Source organism: Triplophysa dalaica, chromosome 18 (assembly GCF_015846415.1).
Source record: "Triplophysa dalaica isolate WHDGS20190420 chromosome 18, ASM1584641v1, whole genome shotgun sequence".
Lineage (NCBI taxonomy): Eukaryota > Metazoa > Chordata > Actinopteri > Cypriniformes > Nemacheilidae > Triplophysa > Triplophysa dalaica.
Genome location: NC_079559.1, coordinates 12,103,411 through 12,123,499, shown reverse-complemented (window position 1 = coordinate 12,123,499; position 20,089 = coordinate 12,103,411). Strand labels below are relative to the sequence as shown.

The following is a 20,089-nucleotide window of genomic DNA, read 5'->3' as shown; positions in this document are numbered from 1 at the left end:
GTACAAGTACAATGCACGAGCACAGGACAATGAAACATGAGGACTCTTTATAGGGAACAAACACAGGATCATAACGAGCAACAGGTGCTGGGGATTAGCACTAAGGAGAGGCTGACGAGGGACGAGATGTGGGGAACAATGACGAGACACGAGAAAGAATCATTCAATCTCACATAAAACCATAGGTTATGCCATGACTCCACTCAAATAACACGAATAAACATGACATGATAGTGGAATCATGACACATTTTGGGGTGCCATATCTTTGAGGGTGGGTTAGAAGTTCTACATTGAGGTTATACCCAGTATTCGTGACTACCATCTAGCCAAAAAGCAGATATTTTTACTGTAGCATTCTTAAGTTATGGACCCATGAAGTTTGCATATCTCACGGTACTCTTCAATGGGCTGTTGCACTCATGGGATATTTTTTGGTGCTATAACTCAACTTTCTTTGAGGCTGCGTTAAAGATGCCACATAGGGGTTATACCCGTACTCCCTGTCTATCATCATGCTTGACAGGAGACAGTTCTATTGTAGCATTTTGGAGTTATGGACCTATGAAATCGGCATATTTCACAAAAATATTTTCATAACTCATAGTATTCATTTAAGACTTCGAAATACTAGCCAAAATGTTGTTGTTCATTTAAGCACGAAAGGGATGTTAATACTGGTGCGCTGTCTGACAGATTCTGACACAGCCTTAAGTGTAGCAGACGGGACTTCTGACCCAGAAGGCCACAAACTCTCAATACGCTGGACGTGTCAATACAACCATTTCAAATCTTGCCTAAATAGTTTTAATGGCCATTATATGAATAAGAGCATGATTATATAATGTAACGCTTGACCATGATTACATAAAAAATGGATGTTGCGTTAGTGGTGTTAAATATTTGTAATGGGTGAACAAAGTAATCCGAATACATACATATATATACCCATATGCATTAAATTGTAGTGCTTGGTAAATATAACTTTCATCATGTTTATCAGTTTTTTATGTTTTGAGCAGTCTTTATATAAGCCTAAACTGGTTGGATTGTTTAAGATGGTTTAGTTGGTTTACCATAGTAATTTGTATGGGTTCAGTTATCTTTGCCAGCTTTGGTCAGACTGGACCAGCTAAACAAGCTATTCCATTTTATACTTACTAAAACCAGACAACCAGATTAATCGAGATGATTAAGCAGCTTCAAGACTTTATTTTGTATAAACATATAGTTCATCCACTTGAGTAATAATACTCAGTAGCTATCCCCTGAGCTGTAGCACCTCAAAATGTCCCATAAGTGCAACGGCCCATTGAACAGTACTGTAAGATATGCCAAATTCATTGGTCCATAACCTAAAAATGCTACAATAAAAATGTCTTTTTTTTGGCTAGATGGTAGTCAAGGATACTTAGTGTAACCCTAAGGTAGAACTTGTAGCGCATCCTCAAAGAAAGATGAGATATGGCACCCGAAAATGTCCCAAAAGTCTATTGGCCATCATACTGTTTTGTGACATATACCGACTTCATGGGTCAATAACTAAAACTAATAAGTAAAACTGTCTGTTTTCTTGCATGATGGTAGACATCAAGACAAGGTATAACCTAGCTATGGAACTTCAAACACACCATCAAAGACATATCTGTACAAAAACACAGTTCTGACAATAGACATTTTCTGTACGTGTTTAAAGAGCTCAGAATGAAAAAAAAGTATATAGACAAACACAGGAAATGAAAATAAAATATATAGAATAAAAATAAAATACATCAATGATGAAAATAATTAATTTACATAAGAGGTAGGAGGGAGAGTTAATAATAGATATGCTAAGTATAATAAAACTGTGTATACTATGCTTTTTACAAATATACACGTAATTGACTTCATTATGTCTCAACCGTATTTCATGCTCTGCACTAGAATATTGCACTTTCAAACAGGTAGGTACTATTGGATGTGAATAATATTCATGGTGGAGATTGGCTGCCTAAAAACTGTTCTATCAAAGAAATATTGAGAATGGTAAGGGGAGTGGGTGATGGAGGTTCCACGTGAAGTTCACTGTCATCTCAAGGGGCATTCAGCATGTCATGACTCAAACAGAAAGCAGCAGCCCATCCTCTGTGCTCTCTCTTTCACTCACATATACACACAAACACACACACACACACACACACCTATACACGCTCGCGCACGCAAGCACATACAGACACGCCCACAGAAACACACACACACACGCACAGACAAACGCACGCAGGCACAGACACACACACACAGACACGCCAACAGACACGCCCACAGACACACGCACACACACACAAAAGTTTAAAAAAAAAAACGTAAAAGAAGAGAAAGGTGAGGTGGTCCCTAAGCTAAGCGTGAATAAGAAATTAGAGAAGAGGATGCTTCGCGTTTTTAAGGTGTAACGGATAGTGTCAGTAAGAAACTACGAATAAGACGCTGGATTCAGCCTCGTGGATTTAGCCTTTTTCATGGAGGAGAGCTGGGACGAAACCCAGATAGCACACGTACGTTTGGCCCTACCAAACAGATCGAATAAATATCGGCCAGGCATAGGCGGATTATTCAGTCAGTTAGTGCTCTAACCAGCTCTCGTTACATCGGCTAAATTCACTAAACACAAATTAATGGCTATGGGCTGCCGAAGTGACCATGTTGAAATGTTCTTTCAGTAAAGCTGCATTTTGTCGTCATCTTTCTTACTCTCCGGCCCGATCTCCCTTACATATTACGTTGTTGTATTAATATTCAACATATAATTTGCATACTGAGCATAAGCTTAAACTAGTATCTATTATGTTCAGGATATCTTAGATCTAAAAAGTTACTAGTATGTACTGAATAAGTACTAGTATCTAATGATTAAGTACTAGTATCTATTGAATAAGTACTAGTATCTAACAAATAAGCACTAGTATCTAATGAATAAGTACTAGTATCTAATGATTAAGTACTAGTATCTATTGAATAAGTACTAGTATCTAACAAATAAGCACTAGTATCTAATGAATAAGTACTAGTATCTAATGATTAAGTACTAGTATCTATTGAATAAGTACTAGTATCTAATAAATAAGCACTAGTATCTAATTTTTAGGTACTAGTATCTAATGAATAAGTACTAGTATCTAATGGAATAGTTACTAGTGACTAAACAATAAGTACTAGTAGCCTAAAAATAGATACTAGTAAACCTCAAGGGTTAAATGACACAATGGCTTGCCATAGAACGTTAATGTTCACATCATGCCAGGTCGCCTAAAATATAACAATGCATGGGAAACGGCTTCGGCGTGTTAGTTTCGATGTGTGACGTCCTATGTCTAACAAGCTAACGTTAACTAGCCAAGTAACGTTTTAATCGCTAACAAAGCAGCTTCACGAAAAAATACATCGGTACTCAGCATTTTTTGCAACAACTAATTTATTAATGAATCAGCATCAACTACATTAAAGAGAATCACTTCATTTAAAGTGAATAAAATAGCCTTCTTACTGGAGTTGAACAACCACTGATGAACTAAGCCGCATAACTGTCTTGTATCTGTTGCACAAAGCGAAGGTGAGATGAACGGGGAGAGCAGGCAGTGGGCCAAACCATTGTGTGTGGCAGGGGAGGGGGAACTCAACAGTTTTTAAACTTTAAACGCATTTTTTGCGTTTGTATTTTCTTATAATTACACAATTACTTTAGGTAAATAGAATAATATTTATGACAATACATAATTTAATTGATCAAGGGGGGGGGACAACCCTCGGATAGAGGGGGACATGTCCCCTCCGTCCCCCCGGGATTTACGCCCATGCCTATATTTACGGGAACGTTACGATATGTGTGTGAACGCGCGCACACATTCCAGAAAATCACTGGCCGTCTGAACCAAAATCAAAAGATCTTGCAACACATTTGCGTGATAATTATACACTCCGAGGCAAGTCCTGGGAGACATTATCATACATGCCAACCCTCCCGATTTTTCCGGGAGACTCCCGAATTTCAAAGCCCCTCCCGAAAATCTCCCGGGCCGACCTTTCTCCCGAATTTCTCCCGATTTCCACCCGGACAACAAAATTGCTTCACCATCCGTCTCTGGGCGCCGTTTCATATGAGGCACGTAAATTGACAAAAGTAAAGCGAATGCAAAGAGAGGAAGACAACGCGCGCGAGGGGGAGTGAAGGCGTGCGAGAGGGAGTGAATGCGCGCGAACGGGGGCGAATACGCGCGAACGGGGGCGAGTGTGCACGAGAAAGAACGAGTCTGCACGAGGAGCAAATGCGCGTGAGAGGGAGAGTCAAATGAGTGAGAGTGTGCGCGCGCGCAAATTACCAAATTAAAGAAACATTACTTAATTGTTTGATAAATTGTTTGAGATAAATCAAATTGTTTAGTTTTTGAGGTTTTATTTATTTTAGTATACGACCAGTGTTGGATAAGTTACTCTGAAAAAGTAATTAATTACTAGTTACTCATTACATATTCAATAGTGTAATTAGATTACTGTCCAAATTACTCTGTCCAAAAAGTATTTAGTTACTCATTACTAATTACTTTCTATATCCTACATCAACCTTGATTAGTTAAGTGATTCAAGGATAGACATGAAACGGCTTATTTAATTCATTAAAGAATAATATGATTAACTGACCAAAGTATTACAAATGTGAGAATTATACATTAAAGCACAGATTTTAAAGTAAGACTTTGAATTTTGATGTCAATTACAGTATTGCACACGCATGTATTTCAAAAAGTATTTAGTTTAATTACATCAAAAGTAACTGTATTTAAATTACAGAAAACATGAGAGTAATCCCTTACTTTACTTTTTCAAGGGAAAAGTAATTAAATTACAGTAAATAATTACTTAGTAACTAGTTACACCCAACACTGTATACGACAGTTTTCCTCCATTAACCTATGACAATGCTCCATGCTGCGCATCCCACCAGCCATTCCCCAATCCCCCACCCCCGTGGAATATCTCCCTAATTCTGAGGTCTCAAGGTTGGCAAGTATGGACATTATGCATGAATTATCCGAGATCTCTGCATGAAATCGGCTCATAACTTGCTTTTCAGACAAGATGCGGACGGAATGCTCCAGAAACGCATTACCTGTAAAGCAATATGGGCCAGTTTGAATTTAAAGACAGAGAAGACTGGTACGCTGATTGTGGAATTAAATTCTAGTATAAAGACAGACTGTCTCACATGTTGATTTCATTTAATTCGCGTCAGTAGGTTTATTTCATTATTTAATCCGAGTTGAAGCAAGTAGGCCAATACTTGTGATGGAATTTCTCGTATTATTAAAACGATTTAAATTATGCGCAATCCCGCGCCGAAATTGGAGCCTTGAAATCATTTTAAAATGTGAAAACGAATTATTCTTAATAATTACAATTAAAATATCAAGGGGAATAATGTAAAAATATGCTTTTGACATATTCGTGCAGCCCAGCCATATCGCAATTAAACCTATTCATTTATCACAGCAAAAAAATAAAAACGACTAAAAGGAAACGAATTTGTGTTTTTGTAATTAGTTCAGCGCTATATCTTAATTAAAAATAAATATGTTGATAGTCCTATCTATTTGTGATAGTTCCAGGTACTTATAGACGCGCACGTGCAAGTCGTGGACACAAGATAATGATGTCGTTCCCTCAACATACTAAGTCGTGGCCACAACAATTATTTATATTGTAACCGTTTCAACCTCAACAAAATACCACATTTGTTCTTTTTTTACCAGTTATTATTAATGAATTATTGTTGTTGTGATTTCACATACATTGTGTTTTGTACATGTAAACAATAATGATAATTATTATAATAAAATAATTAAAACTGTGCTGAAAAGAAACTTTATACATCGAAATTAAAGGCACTGTCAAAAAAAGAACACACATTGACAATAATTTTATGCTTAATACTCACATTTATGTGTGTTTGAATGTTCTGCCATGGTTAGCACTTAGAGAAGATGTGAAATGGGAGGATAATTTATACGTGCGTCACTTTTAGGCAATAAAAAACTTCCGCATATGATCCACCTGTGTATTCTCGCTCATGACTCCTCTGGAAGCCTCCTCCCTCCTCGACTCCTCCCGGTACAATTAGAGAATAGAGATGTCCTTCAATATGGCTTAGCTCGATCGGTTTCCGGGTCATAGGATATAGAGGATAGAGGAGCGAGGAGGAATATTGAGAAGCACCCCGAGAGAAGCAGCGAATTTGAGTTGCGTTAGGTGCCCAGCGGGCAATTGATGTTAAATAGACATCAAATTGACGTCAAACATCGGCATCAAAAAATTGGTCAAAAATGCAAATCAAATCGATGTCAAAACTTGACATCAAATTGACGTCAAGTTTTGACGTTAATTTGATTAGCATTTTCTTTTACATTTTTTAACACATTGATGTCCTATTCTAGACCAATAAATAATGAAACAACAGTACTTAATGTAAGACGTGTTTTATTAAATGCAATCAACTACAATTCCAGAATTTTAAAATGTTCTTAAACCACTAATAAATATAAAATCCTCCTTGAATTACATTTAAATTAATATTTAAGTGTGAAGTGATCTGGAAAAACCCATCACATGACAAAATTGTACATATTACACACTCTCAGAAAAAAAAAAAGTACAAAACGGTACCTTTAAGGAACAAAAGCTTATCACTGGGGTGGTACCCTCAAAGGTACATTATTGTACCTTGAGTCAGGGGAGCAAATTTGTACCTTACTTGTTTGTACCTTCTAAGGGCCAATACTGTACCTTTGAGGATCAATAATGTACCCTAGACAAAGGTACAATAAAGTACCTCTGGAAAAAGGTACAATTTTGTCCCATTAAGGTACCGCCCCAGTGACAAAGCCATTTTGTACCTTTAGGTGGCAAAAAAGTTCCTTTTTATTCCTTAAGGAGTGAAAGAAAATGTAGGCAAACAACAACTAACTGAATTTTAGACATTTATTTTAGTCCATATATGGAAAACAGTTTAATTCACAGATTCAATAATAATTCATCTCACAACCATACAATGTAACATCCCAAAATAAAATGCCACAATGTTTAGGATGTCATGTCTGATATAAAAAAAACATTTAAAAAAATTAAATACATTTTTAAGAAGCATTTCATTGACCAACTGACAATTTCATACTGCCACTCCAAAAACAAAACAGCGATATAAGAGAATAGATACAGGGAATAAAATAACCATTTCCTTCTTTGTCCTTTAAGAAAGGGTATTTCAAAATCAGGGCCTTACACACTTTCACGTAGTCATCATTGGTCAGAAACCTGAAACAGCGATGCAAAAGAAGGTGAGGAATGTAACAACAGACAAAGTATTAATAACTAAAATGCCGTGATCCAGTTAGGTTGCAAAACTTACATTTTGATCAGGGCCATGGTTTCATATAATGTTCTTATGATTTTGTTGTGATCGGATCTCTCCAATTTGCATGGCGGTTTTTGGTCCAACTTTGTCTGAACATCTCTGGGAAATTTAGGAATGATGAAAGCTGCTGGGAAGGCTGATGATGGGATTGCATGACTATGATGAAATAAAACAATTTCATCTTAAAATGTTGGCAAATTAACCACACAGTAACAATACAAGTTAAAGTCCTGCAGAGTAAACGTTACTTCATTAAAAGTGTGCAAGTATCATCAGGAAAATGTAGTTAAACATTAAACTACCAGAGTAGGGTAAATTCAGATCCAGATAAAAAACTTATTTAGTGGTAACCTTAAAGCTATATTATATTGCTATGATATATAGAGTTATTTTCCATGGTTCTACTTAGGCCTAACGTTATAACAATGACATAACATTACTGTTACCGGTACCTTGATTCCGGTGTAGCCTTCTCTGGCCTTCAACATTATATCATAATGTAACGTTAATGTAAGTCAATGGGGGAAAAAATAGTTTTGATCGTTTGATTCATTGGGTATTTTCCCTAATTTCTAGAGGTACGGGCTTGCCGTTTGGTCCGGACTTTGAGAAGCCCTAATATCCATATAAAAACACATTGAAAGTATTTAGGCGTAGCTAACGTTACCTCATTAGAGACGATAGAAATGCGTCTCTCTCTCTCACACACAGCCCTGAATATTAATATAATGTAACGTTAGGCCTATCTTATTATTTTTTCCAGGACAGCGGGGAAAGTATTGAAATAAATTAAACCCATTAATGATAGTAATCGGTTTATTTTTATAACAGCAGCTAACGTGAGTAATGTTAACGTTATTGCTACTCGAAAGGGAGGTTAACCGTTGGTCGGTTCTGTCAGTTAACCTGATGTTGTAATTTAACGTTAGTCTTACATGGTTTTACGAAGATGGTCTAAAGACAGTTTGTCGAGAAAATAAAGAATTTCAGAACAAAACTGTTGGGCGGCAAAAACGTTTTTTTAATCCATCGTTCTCCTCTGACGCAGTCCAGCTAGCTAACGTTAAGTCAGAACTAAATACTTTTCGGCGGCAAAAACGCTTCACATCCAACTCTGACGCAGTCGTATTATAGCTAACGTTGACGTTAGCTCGATGGTGAACTGTAGCTAAGATAGTACTTATAATAATAGTATGTGGAATGGCAATATGAGACATAATACTGCTAATGTTTTAACTAACTAGTTAACGTTAATAATGGCAATCGTCAATGTCGAGTCTAGCAAGCTAATGTTGGCAGAGTATGAACTTGGGTAGCGTTAACATTAACAGTAAAAGTTAACTTCCAACTTTGAATTAACACCACAAACACTGATTAAAAATTCAAATACTTTACCTTTGAATTTACTTCACTCCTCTTCAGTGACCTCTATCCCAAAATGAAATAACTCCGTGATTAAATCCTCCGTGGATAAATGTCGCAGCGCCATCCTCCCGAATTTGATCGACACTGACAGAGACTGACAGTTGGAATCACTGTCGATTCACTCATGTATCCTTCCGCGCTGCTATATTTATGATTCCGCCGAGTCAAGCTCTGGCCTATAGCTAGATCCTTTCAATAGAACAATTATTTGTCTGTTTCATTCTAATATAAATAGGGTAAAGGGTTTGAAAATCAAATTCTTCAATACTGTTTGTGAATATAAATAATTACATAATCCTCATTAACATGATTAAAAATGATTCAAAGGGACACTACACACACACACACACACACACACACACATACACAAAAGAAAAAAACATTCTGATTTATTTTGCCCATATCTCAAAACTTTTGGTTTAACAATTATTGAGTTATTGAGTTTGATAGTATAGGTAAACTTGTGTTTCTATATTGAGAGATGACATTTTCAGCATCCACTAATTCCTGCCATTTTACATTTAAAAATTAAGGTACAAATATGTAAGGGACAAATATGTACCTTACACCTCGGAAAGCACACAATGTACAATGGAAGGTGCACAATTGTACCTTAAAGGTGCACAATTGTACCTTAAAGATACATTTTTGTACCTTTAAGGGTACATATGCAAAGTTTGTACCTTAGGGAACAAAAATGGACCTGTATTGTACCTCTTTTTCTAACAGTGCAGGTTTGATATCATATGAAAGCTCTCAAGCCCTTTCCATTTGTTAAAAACTATGTGTAAATTAAATAAAAACAGTTTTGGAAAGGGCTTTATAGATGTCATATGATACTAAAACGAGTATTTTTTATTTCACCATGTGATGGGTTTTCCCAGATCATATCCCACATGAACAGAAACAATTTGGATAAACAATTGGCTGAAGGCCTACTTATTCAGAATCTGAACACACATCAATCGCCGATTTCCCCTTTTGTCGTCCCATACCCCCACATCTATCGGGAGCAGACCGGAGATAGGCATTTTTTAGCTGTATTTTTTTATTTCAGCCTCTGATGCTGAAGGTTTGGACTGCTGTAGTGCACCTAAATGAAGATGAAACCACAATTAGCTCTCCTTAAGACATTAAAATATACCTAACATTTTTCAGCAACCATCACTTGTACATAGGAGTTAATGCAAGTTGCTGCTCTTAAATGTTTATTTTATTAAAGTTGGTTAACACTAAGATGTTCCCAGGTTTAAATAAGTGTCTGTTAAATTTAGAAATGTGCCATTATTAAATATTTAAGAGTTGTTAAATGTTTTAAATGTATCAGTTTACTAAAATAAGATTTTAATTGAAGCATTACATGTTTAATTTGCTTGAAATGTAGCATATGTTGCACATTTTTTTTCATAGTTATTAGCAGATATTGTGATGTATCGTTGTAGAATGGACAAACAAAACGTTGATTATCGTAGTATCGCAACACCGCCATATCATCGGTCTCGTAAGCCTTGTATCGCGAATTGTATCCTTGTATCCTCCTGGATAGATACTACATCCTCTAATCATACAAGAAAAGTAATGTAGTACCTATTATAACACGGCATAGCAGCGTTTTTCCAAAGGCCTTCTTCAGCCCTGAGCCATCCATACTCATTGTTGACATCAATCTGTTTGTTAGAATTCTGAAAAAAAAGACAATCAAATCAGTATTCAATGATTGTTAAGATTATTGAACAATACAACTAAGTGACCAGAACAGCTGAGAACTAGTTTTAAGAGAAATAACTGGTTAAAATGGAAAGATTTAACTCTCATTCATATATTTAGAAATGTATTATTAGCCGATGTACATTTAATAATAGAAAGTTTAGATATTACAACGTATATGTACACAAATAAAAAACATTTTTCCTTTGAGCACAGTAACACAAATGGTCATTGAACCAGCTTTTGGTACCTTTAGTAGTGTGGGCAGGTGCCAAGTCCTGCTTGACACAGTAGACCTTCTACCAGGACATTTTAAACCACTTCATCAGTGTGTATCAAATTATGAATTATAATTATGGGTATGTTTCGCTTTGTCGCATAGCATCGGTAAAGAGATTCAAATGAGGGCATTTTTATATTATCCGAACATTAATTGCAAAACTCGCTGACATTTCTAAATCGTTAACTCAACGTTACACGCTGAATGGATCTAACATTAACTCTGTTAATATTACCTAAGAAATCTTCACGGTACTTCTGGCTGGATATTTCAATTCACCTGATTCTAATATATCGCAAAGTCATATATTTCATCAAAACACAATCTTCTAGGTTTTCAAAGTTACCCAATATAACGTATTTTTTATTTCATGAGATGCTTATTACTCACCTGATAAAAAGCGACAACCTTCTCCAATGCTTCGACCGCATAGCAAGCACTGGCCTCTACGCAAGACGCGATGACTTACGTTTCAACGGTCACCGTAGTAAATCCTTAAAATATTTGTTATAAATTTTATTTTTTTACGTGCATGTATAAAATAATATGTTATACCATTTGCATCAAATTTAACACAAAAAATAAATTAATTGTTTTAGTCCATTCACTAACTTCAGCAGCTGAGAAACCCGGAAATGTGAAATAGGCCATGGCACCGTCTACATGTGGTATTAAGAAATACATAAGACAGATAATAAATGGGCATTAAAAGTACAGAGAATGAATGGGCATTGTAGGCCCAACATTTGTCATAATAAAATTAATGATTAATTAATGATTATTAAGAAAAATTAAGAAAAAGAAAAATTTATAAAAAATAATAAAAAAAGTTATAAGAGCCCTACCATAGATCAGTTGAAAACAAGAAAATCTAAATAATTTTCAAATATATAGCTTGTTTTTGTTCAACAGATATGATTAGAAAAAAAACAATGAAAATTTGACAAAAATGAACATGAAGTTGTAATACTGTAAAAATGGTACATACATTATAAGGTATTACAATTTTATGAGTTAAATCCAACAACTGTTTCAAAAGATGTGACAAATGGATGCATTTTGAGGGGCCATTTAGAAATAAAATGCTATTTCAACTTCAGGCTATGGCTGTTTTGCCTCATGCCGATGCTTCATAAAAAGTGAAATAAAGAACGTAAATCTAACCAGTGTTACCCGTGTTTCATTTGTATTATCCACGCTGAAGAGACTGGAGTGAGCACAGCAAGAAATAAGTGTTACACGCGTAAAAAGAAATATGTTACGATAAGACGATCGCAAACATCCAAACGCCTCCGTTTAGCACATGTTCATATAGAAAAATTACGATAAAGTAGAGCCGCGACATAGAAAGACGTACCTGTGGCCCTGACCCAAAATGGCGCTTGCTCGCCAACTCTACGAGTCCATAGGGTGTCCCACTTCCATTTGTCTTTTTAGCGCTCAGAAGTCTGCGTCTCCTTAATGCCCCCCGCATTAATGAAGACTCCACTGTAGGCCCCTGCCCAGGAATCCTTGCGAACGCCCAATCACAGAAAGGATGGGAGGAGTGTCGAGGATGTCAGACATTTACGTAAACATGACGGATACATTTTTAAATGTATGTTTGGATAAAATTCAAAATTAATGTATTAATTAGTTAAATATTCACGTTATTGGTTATTTATTTTCTATTAAGCCAGCTATTCAAGAATAAAAAACTTTGAATGCAGTGCATAAAGCAGCCCTTGCTTACACACATGGTTTCTGCCAATCTTATATTAAGATTGGCAGAATATAACTTTGTTTAACTTTGTAAATAACATTACGTTTCTTGGACAGACTGATCAAACCGCTTTATTAGACGTCAAGTTATCATTAAAAGTGGCAGGAATTACTTTCGTATTGAATGTTTGGACTTTCAAAGCTGTGTCGTCTCAGGATGTGTATTTCTTAAAGCACACCGTTCTTCAAGTTTCTCCACTTCCTTGAAATGTCAGGGCCATGTTAAGATGATTGGTAGCCCTCATTTGGCCCGCGGGCTGCCAGTTGACAAGCCCTGCCCTAGAGTCACAGCAGCAGGTTTAAGAATGTATGGTTCAGATGTAAACAGCACATAAAAGACCCGAAACCATGTGTGAGCAGTTAATGCAGTACATTTTACGGAAATTTTCCATCAACTGTTGTGTGAAAGCGTGAAAGAAACCCACAGACTGTCCTGTGTCCTTATTCGATGATTACTATCACTTTCTTCATAATATTTATTTTGTTGTGAGATATGCTTCAGGGCGAGTTTAAATAAAACGGTTAAGTAAAAAACTTTTACCTCAGAAAAACGGCTTTAGTGTGGTCCACTCAGAGTCGGCTGCACTGCGCGTGACGGTCACAGACCTAAGTTTATATGTTTTGCGGGGTTGGCAAGCGCAAGCAAGCAAGAAGTTGCTCTTTTCATATATTTTTTATTTATGACATTTTTAATGTTTATCGATGGAAATATACCTTGTGTTATACTACTTAATGACAAAAAAGTACATACATTAGAAAAAATTGCAGTGCGGCTAACTTGGACCAAATTTAGATGGACCAAAAAAAGACAAATTTTCGACGTCGATTTTTGGGCTAATTTAGACCAAATTTAGACGGACCAAAAGACCAAATTTAGACGTAGATTTTTGGGCTTACTTGGACCAAATTTAGACGGACCAAAAAAAGACAAATTTTCGACGTCGATTTTGGCCTAAAAGACGGGCAGGATGGGCCACTTGATTAAGCCCAAAAAAAGACGTCCAAATGACGTCTAGTGCTTGGTGGGGAAGGGTTAAGAATGTGGCCCCTTTAAGAACTGACGCCATGCGCAGATCTGGCCCGTTGCCTATTTTTTGCGTTGTGCTTACGCACATACAAAAAACGGCTTTAAGTCATAATCTTGTGTATTTTAGTTCATTCAAGCACAAAAGAGAAGGTAATACTGGTAATATCCCAGCTAACATAAGACTAGTGGCCAGCAGTGGCGAACCACCGGTGGCAAAGTTGGTTGTCCACTGGCGGAAACCGACTGTGGTCCACCGGGATTTTGGTCATCGTTTTCCAGCGGTCCACCAGCGGCAGCCGGCATATTTCTGCCGGCTGTCCGCTGCTAAGCCGCTGGTTTATCAATTATGTTTGCTGGCGCTCAACGGTCGGCCCGCTGTTCATAATTGTTAAATCACACTAACCAAAATGTCCATAATCACAATAATGGATCAAACATGTTCAGTATCAACGGAAAATTTATTATTTTAACAGATCAAATACACAAATGCATTACATTTATCAAATGCTTTTAACCAACGTTACACAAATAGAAGCACACTTAATGTAAATTTTTATCCATACAGTAACAAACAGGCAAATGGAAGTCAGATACCAAACACCACAGGGACAAGTATGAAAGCTTTATTTCATCTAACCATAAATGCACTCCTATACGGCACATGACCCACCCTTTAAAGGTTCTGTGTGTAAGCTTCAGAGGCCACTATTGGCGATGTAGGAAATTGCAACCTACAGCTCCGCTACCCACCTCTCCCTCCCATTAGAGAAGCTACGGTTGCCGTCACAGGACAAAAGGGTTCCGTAAATGATAGCGGCCATTATCAGTGGTGTTGATAATTGCAATCTACGTCTCACAGATGAACAACAGACTGAAGTTACGGACACAAGACAGAGATGTCGTCGTCTGAGACAGCAGAAGGTTACCTTGCAAGTCAAGTGACGAAGTTTATTTACAAAGAAAAATAAATAAATTAAATTTACTTAATTCATCATATACTCTAATCTTTATAGTGAATATCATTGTTACTTGTTTAACATTGTGTCAGTGATTTATTCGCGTATTTTGCATAGTATTTTTTGGCACGGTAACTTGGTTCGTAATTAACAGCTTATTGAACCTGCTTGCTAATGCTAAAGGCATGTAATCTAACCGCAAAAGTCTTTGCAGACGTTTTTCTAATCAGCACAGAATCAATCAGAGGACTTAACACAGGTAGTAAGAGGGAGAGTAAGAGGGTGAAGAGGTAGGAGAGGCAGAGGAGGGAACGTTACCAGCGAGGACCGCACAAGAGAGGACGTGGAAGCTAAGCAGTATTATAATATAACTTACACCCGATTTATGCAAATTATGATTGTATAGATGATTTCTAACTTGATTTGCACACGGCCATGTACAGTGCTCTACGGGCGACCAAGGTGGCGGCACGGGCCCTGAGTTGGGCGATTTCCACGGTAGTGGTCCAGGAGAGACACCCCCGGCTGTACCTTGCGCAGAAGAGTGACACCGAGAAAGTCCGCTTTCTTGATGCACCCGTCTCGCAGGGTGGGTTGTTGCTAACACCGTCGAAGACAGTTTTTGACGGTGAAGAAGCAGACAGTGGCAATAGCCACATTTTACCACGCCGAGACTCGGCCGCCTAGAGGCCTCCGAGATCCCGCGTGACGTCTGCTTCCCGGCAGCCCGTGAGCCCTTTGACATCGGCTCCTGTGCCCCGACAGGCGGCAACCCGGAAGCGGAGGTCGATGGGGAAACCTCCACCCGTCAGCAACCTTCTCGCGATAAGGGACACTGACGGGAAGACCCCAGGGAGAACAACATCGGGCCCGACCTTCACAGCCATGGCTTTGATCGGTCACCAAAGCCTTTTTAGGGCCTGGCGCCCACTTACTCACAGAGTTTTTCCGTTCTCCTCGGGTGTACTTGCAACCGATCGCACACTCCACAGGACTGTACCCGGTAACCTGACCTCACGCCCTGGCGAGGCCACTCTCAAACCGACAGTGCATGCAGCTATCCCGCCAGGCAGGCAAAAAGGCGGAGCCAACCTTCCCTCCAGGGACCCCCTGCGACATATGGTTAGCTCCGACAGCTGACGAACCAACCCCCGAGGGAATGATGAAGCAGACCGTCCCCTTGGTCCCCCTGTCACAGTCCCTGGGAGCTCGAGACCTGCCCACACTGTCTTGGTGGCTAATGAGGGCGGTCAGTCTTGGTTACTCGATCCAGTTCGCCAGAGACTCTTCCAAGTTTCGGGGGATCCTCTCGCCCTCTGTCAGAGGCAGGGACGCCTCCGTACTTCGGGTAGAGGTCACCACACTTCTGGTGAAACAGGTATCGAGTTCGTCCCTCAAAACTAAGATGTTCAGTGGGTTACAGCCCGCACTTCATCGCTCCCAAGACGGCGGGTCTCGCCCCATAGGTCTGCGTACCCTGAACATAGCACCTTCACAAGCTGCCGTTCAGGATGCTCACACAGAGGCGCATCCAGACATCTATCAGATGTCAGGATTGGTTTCGTGGCAATCGCCCTGTTCTCCCTTTCAGTCTGTCCCTGCCCCTGTCCTCCATGAGTGGAGGAAGGTGTGCGGGTACTAAACGATCTCGACGACTGGCTTATCATGGCACACTTGCGAGATCTGTTGTGTACACAAAGGGACCTGGTGCTCAGGCACCTAGATCGGTTGGGATTACAGGTCAACCGAGAGAAGAGCAAGCTTTCCCCATTGCAGAGCATCCTCTTTCTCGGTATTGAACTAAACTCTGTCACCATGACGGTGCGACTGTCCTCAGCACGCACCCAGTCGGTGTTGAACTGCCTGGAACACTTCAGGCAGCCAGCGGTCCCCCTGAAACAATTTCAGAGGCTCCTGGGACACATGGCGTCCTTGGAGGGGGTAATACTCCTCGGGTTGATGCACATGAGACCGCTTCAACACTGGCTACAGAGTCGAAATCCGAGGACAGTGTGGCACACGGGCAGCAGGCGCATGGTGATGACGCCCTTTTTCCGAAGCACCCTAATCCCTTGGTCTTCCATGACTTTTCTCTGAGCAGGGAACCCCCTCGGGCAGGTTACGAGGCACGTCGTGGTGACAACGGATGCCTCCATGCAGGGTTACGGTGCAGTGTGTAACGGGCACGCAGTAGCGGGGTTGTGGGCTGTGCTACTTGCGCCTCTCGTGCGGGACAAGCAAGTGCCGGTCCAAGAACAGTACTACAGTTCATGCGTACATTTATCGTCAGGGTGGCGTATGCTCACGGCGGCTAACACGACTTGCTGGACGCCTCCTCCTGTGGAGTCAACAGGTGATCCGCTTCCTGCGGGCCACACACATCCCAGGCAAACTGAGCCAGACAGCCAACAAACTTTCTCGTCAGTATACGCCTCACGGAGAGTGGTGACTCCACCCCGCAGTCCAGCTCATTTGGATGCTATTCAGACAGGCCCAGGTAAACGTCTTCGCCTCCCGCAACACCACCATTACCCACTTTGGTACTCCCCGTCCAAGGCCCCCACAGACACTGTGCAAGGTTAGGGAAGAGGAGCTCCAAGTGTTATAGGTTACACCGCACTGGTCTAACCGCACTTGGCTTCAAAGTTGATGCACTGGAGGACAGGTTCTGGCATCCCAGATAAGACCTATCCATGTCTCGTCTCTACGCCTCTAGATGCCACCTCTCCCCGTCCTGGTGTCTCTCTCAACGAGAAGACCCACTGAGGTGCTCGATTGGGATCGTGTTGTCCTTCCTAAGAAACTGGAGACTAACATCTCCCCTCCACACTGAATGTGTATGTAGTCGCTATCGCCACTCATCACGACTCAGTTGATGGAAAGTTTCTAGGGCAGCACGACCTGGTCACCAGGTTCCTAAGGGGCTCGAGAGGGTGAAATCTGCCTCATCTCCGCTTCATGCCCTCTTGGGACCCTAACGTGGGTCCTGGGGGGGCCTCTCTGGGCCTCCCAAGAGCCCCTCCGAGGTTCCGATTTTCCTCACCTGACGAGTAAGACAGCCCTCCTGATGGCGCTCGCTTCCTTTAAGAGGGTAGGGGACCTCCAAGCATTCTCTGTGTCCCTGGATTGCATTAAATTCGGCCCTGGCAAACTCTCAAGTTATCTTGAGTTACCCAAACACTAGTTAAGAACAGGCATTCCATCCATCACTAAGCAAGCACCCCCTGGGGGTTGGCTGGGCAGAGCAGCCTTCCCCCTTAGGCCTGGATACCATATGAACTATCTCAGATAGCTATAACCGGACCTAGTGCTACCGGATGTCTGTAACACCCCCTCCGTGGGCTGTTGTATCCGTCTGATGTATCCTCATGAGAATGGTTCCCACTCCTGGTAACCCATGAGCTTCCCCAGGTGGACCTCCACCTCGCGGTTAACTACTCAGTCCGCACGTTTCATGCGTTCTCCTCCAAGGACGAGACCATACCTATGTCCACCATATCCCTCCCCACGGGTAGGAGGTGGCCTCCGCAGCACATCCCTAATTAAGGAAGTTGCGCTTACCTGGTGTAAACCCGAGCTGGATGGCCTCTCGCCAGTAGAGAGCTAAGGCCTCCGTCCGTGAAAGGTCAGGGCTGTACCCATCTTTCACCAAGAAAGCTCTGGAACCCCCACAAATACAAAAAATATATTTGCTTTAATAACAGAATTTATGCTTTTTAGGTCTACTTATGCATTTAATATTGCTAATTCAATGCCACTCAAGTCTGGATGTCAAACCCTTAAAATAACTGTAAAAAAATTCAAAGGAAAAAAGATTTAATGATTTTTGCTTTCTCAATTCACCTAAATTTTACCTCTCTGTAACTCTTTCAGAAATGTTGAAATCTCGACGTTCTCCTCAATGTTTTATTTTGTCAATCATGAATTCAGAGAACAACTTTTTGACCATATCTGTTTACGATAAAACATCAAAACACGCTTGAATTAGTTGCAGCACATTCCTGTGCTCCATGTTAGTTACATAAGGTTACATCGCACATAAAGAAATCCAATAATCCATTGACAACATTAACAAAGCTATCAAAATCTCTCATCTACAAAATAAAGATGTTATTAGAAGCCCAAACTTCAGTAAACAAGCGCTAGAGCTATAGAGTTAACGTAACCCTCTTCTGAAAATGGTTGAGATGCTAACAGACTTTTTCCCTGAAGACATATAAAACCCACTCTACGTAAATAAATAAGTAAATATTCAAAAGATACGTGTCAATTACAAGTAATTAAAGTGTCAACAACACTTTTGATTTAACTGAAAAAAACGTTTTTTATACTAAAGTTTGCTTTAATTAAATAATTATTAGCCTACTATTAAATTACATTAAAGTATTTAGCCAGTATATTCTATCCTTAAGATTACTTTGACTGTAAAAATAAATAAATAAAAAATGTCTTGTAAGTTTGCCACTGCTGTACCAAGAGAGGTTTAGCGGCAGCAAGCCGCTGGTGGCGTGCCACCCAAAAAATGCTGGCAGACCAACAGCATTTTTACATTGGTTGGGATGACGACATTGTCCCGGTGGTAGTCCATCTGTGTCAAGCTGCTTAATCTGTGCCGCCCAGTTTGCCACCCCTGTACAAACAGAGGCCCAGTGGCGGGAAGCCGCTGGTGGGGTGCCACCCAAGAAAAGCTGGCAGACCGACAGCATTTTTGTATTGATCGGCTTGTCGACAGTGTGCCGACGGTGGTAAGCCACTGAATCTGTGCCGCCCAAAAAACGCCGCTGTGCTGTTCTCCTGTTGTAAAATATATTTGGCCAAAGTGTAATTTATAAAAGATGATATAAAAATGAACATTTTAGACATATTGTTTCTTGCATCAACATTACCCTTTACAGACGTTCAGATGCTGTGTGTGCGGAGTTGCCAGGTCCAAGAAATATGTCCAGCCCAATGACCCCTCAAAACCCAACCCAAAAGGAATAAAAACTAGCCCAATTTTTTTCTGGTGTCAAATCAAAGTCAACAACTGACAAAATAATTTCCTATTGCTATATTTACTAATCTGAATTGTTTCCTAGGTTATGTTTATAGTTTTTTGTTCGGTTGAACACAAAATATGTTTTTTGAGGGGATTGAGGAAAGAAAACAATTCTGGGTCACCTTTGACTACCATTTTTTTGGTACTCAATGATGCCAAATAATTTTCCGTAGCTAACATTTTACCAAATATCTTTGTGTTCAACCGAACAAAGAAATGTATACAGTTTTGGAACAACTAGAGGGTGAGTAATTCAAAACAGATTTGAATTTTTTGGTGGAGTGTCCATGTAACAATATCCCATGTATGTTCGAGGCCACGCTTGGATATGAACCAGAAACGTGTTTTCTCTTCATAAGAAATGCATAAACTTGCTTAAAAATAAGCATTGATAAAGGTATTGCATAATGTATAATGTGTACAAGCACGTCAATGTTTTAGTTGTTCTAGACTGC

At 39.7% G+C, this 20,089-nt stretch overlaps 1 long non-coding RNA gene across 1 annotated transcript; it reads right to left on the bottom strand.

Annotated features, from left to right (window-relative positions):
- Positions 1 to 6,489: 6,489 nt before the first annotated feature.
- On the bottom strand, positions 6,490 to 8,939 carry LOC130407064 (uncharacterized). Its single transcript, XR_008904563.1, has 3 exons — positions 8,836 to 8,939; positions 7,435 to 7,596; positions 6,490 to 7,340 (listed from the first exon to the last, which is right to left on the bottom strand). It is a non-coding gene; the product is annotated as an uncharacterized LOC130407064 (long non-coding RNA).
- Positions 8,940 to 20,089: the final 11,150 nt, after the last annotated feature.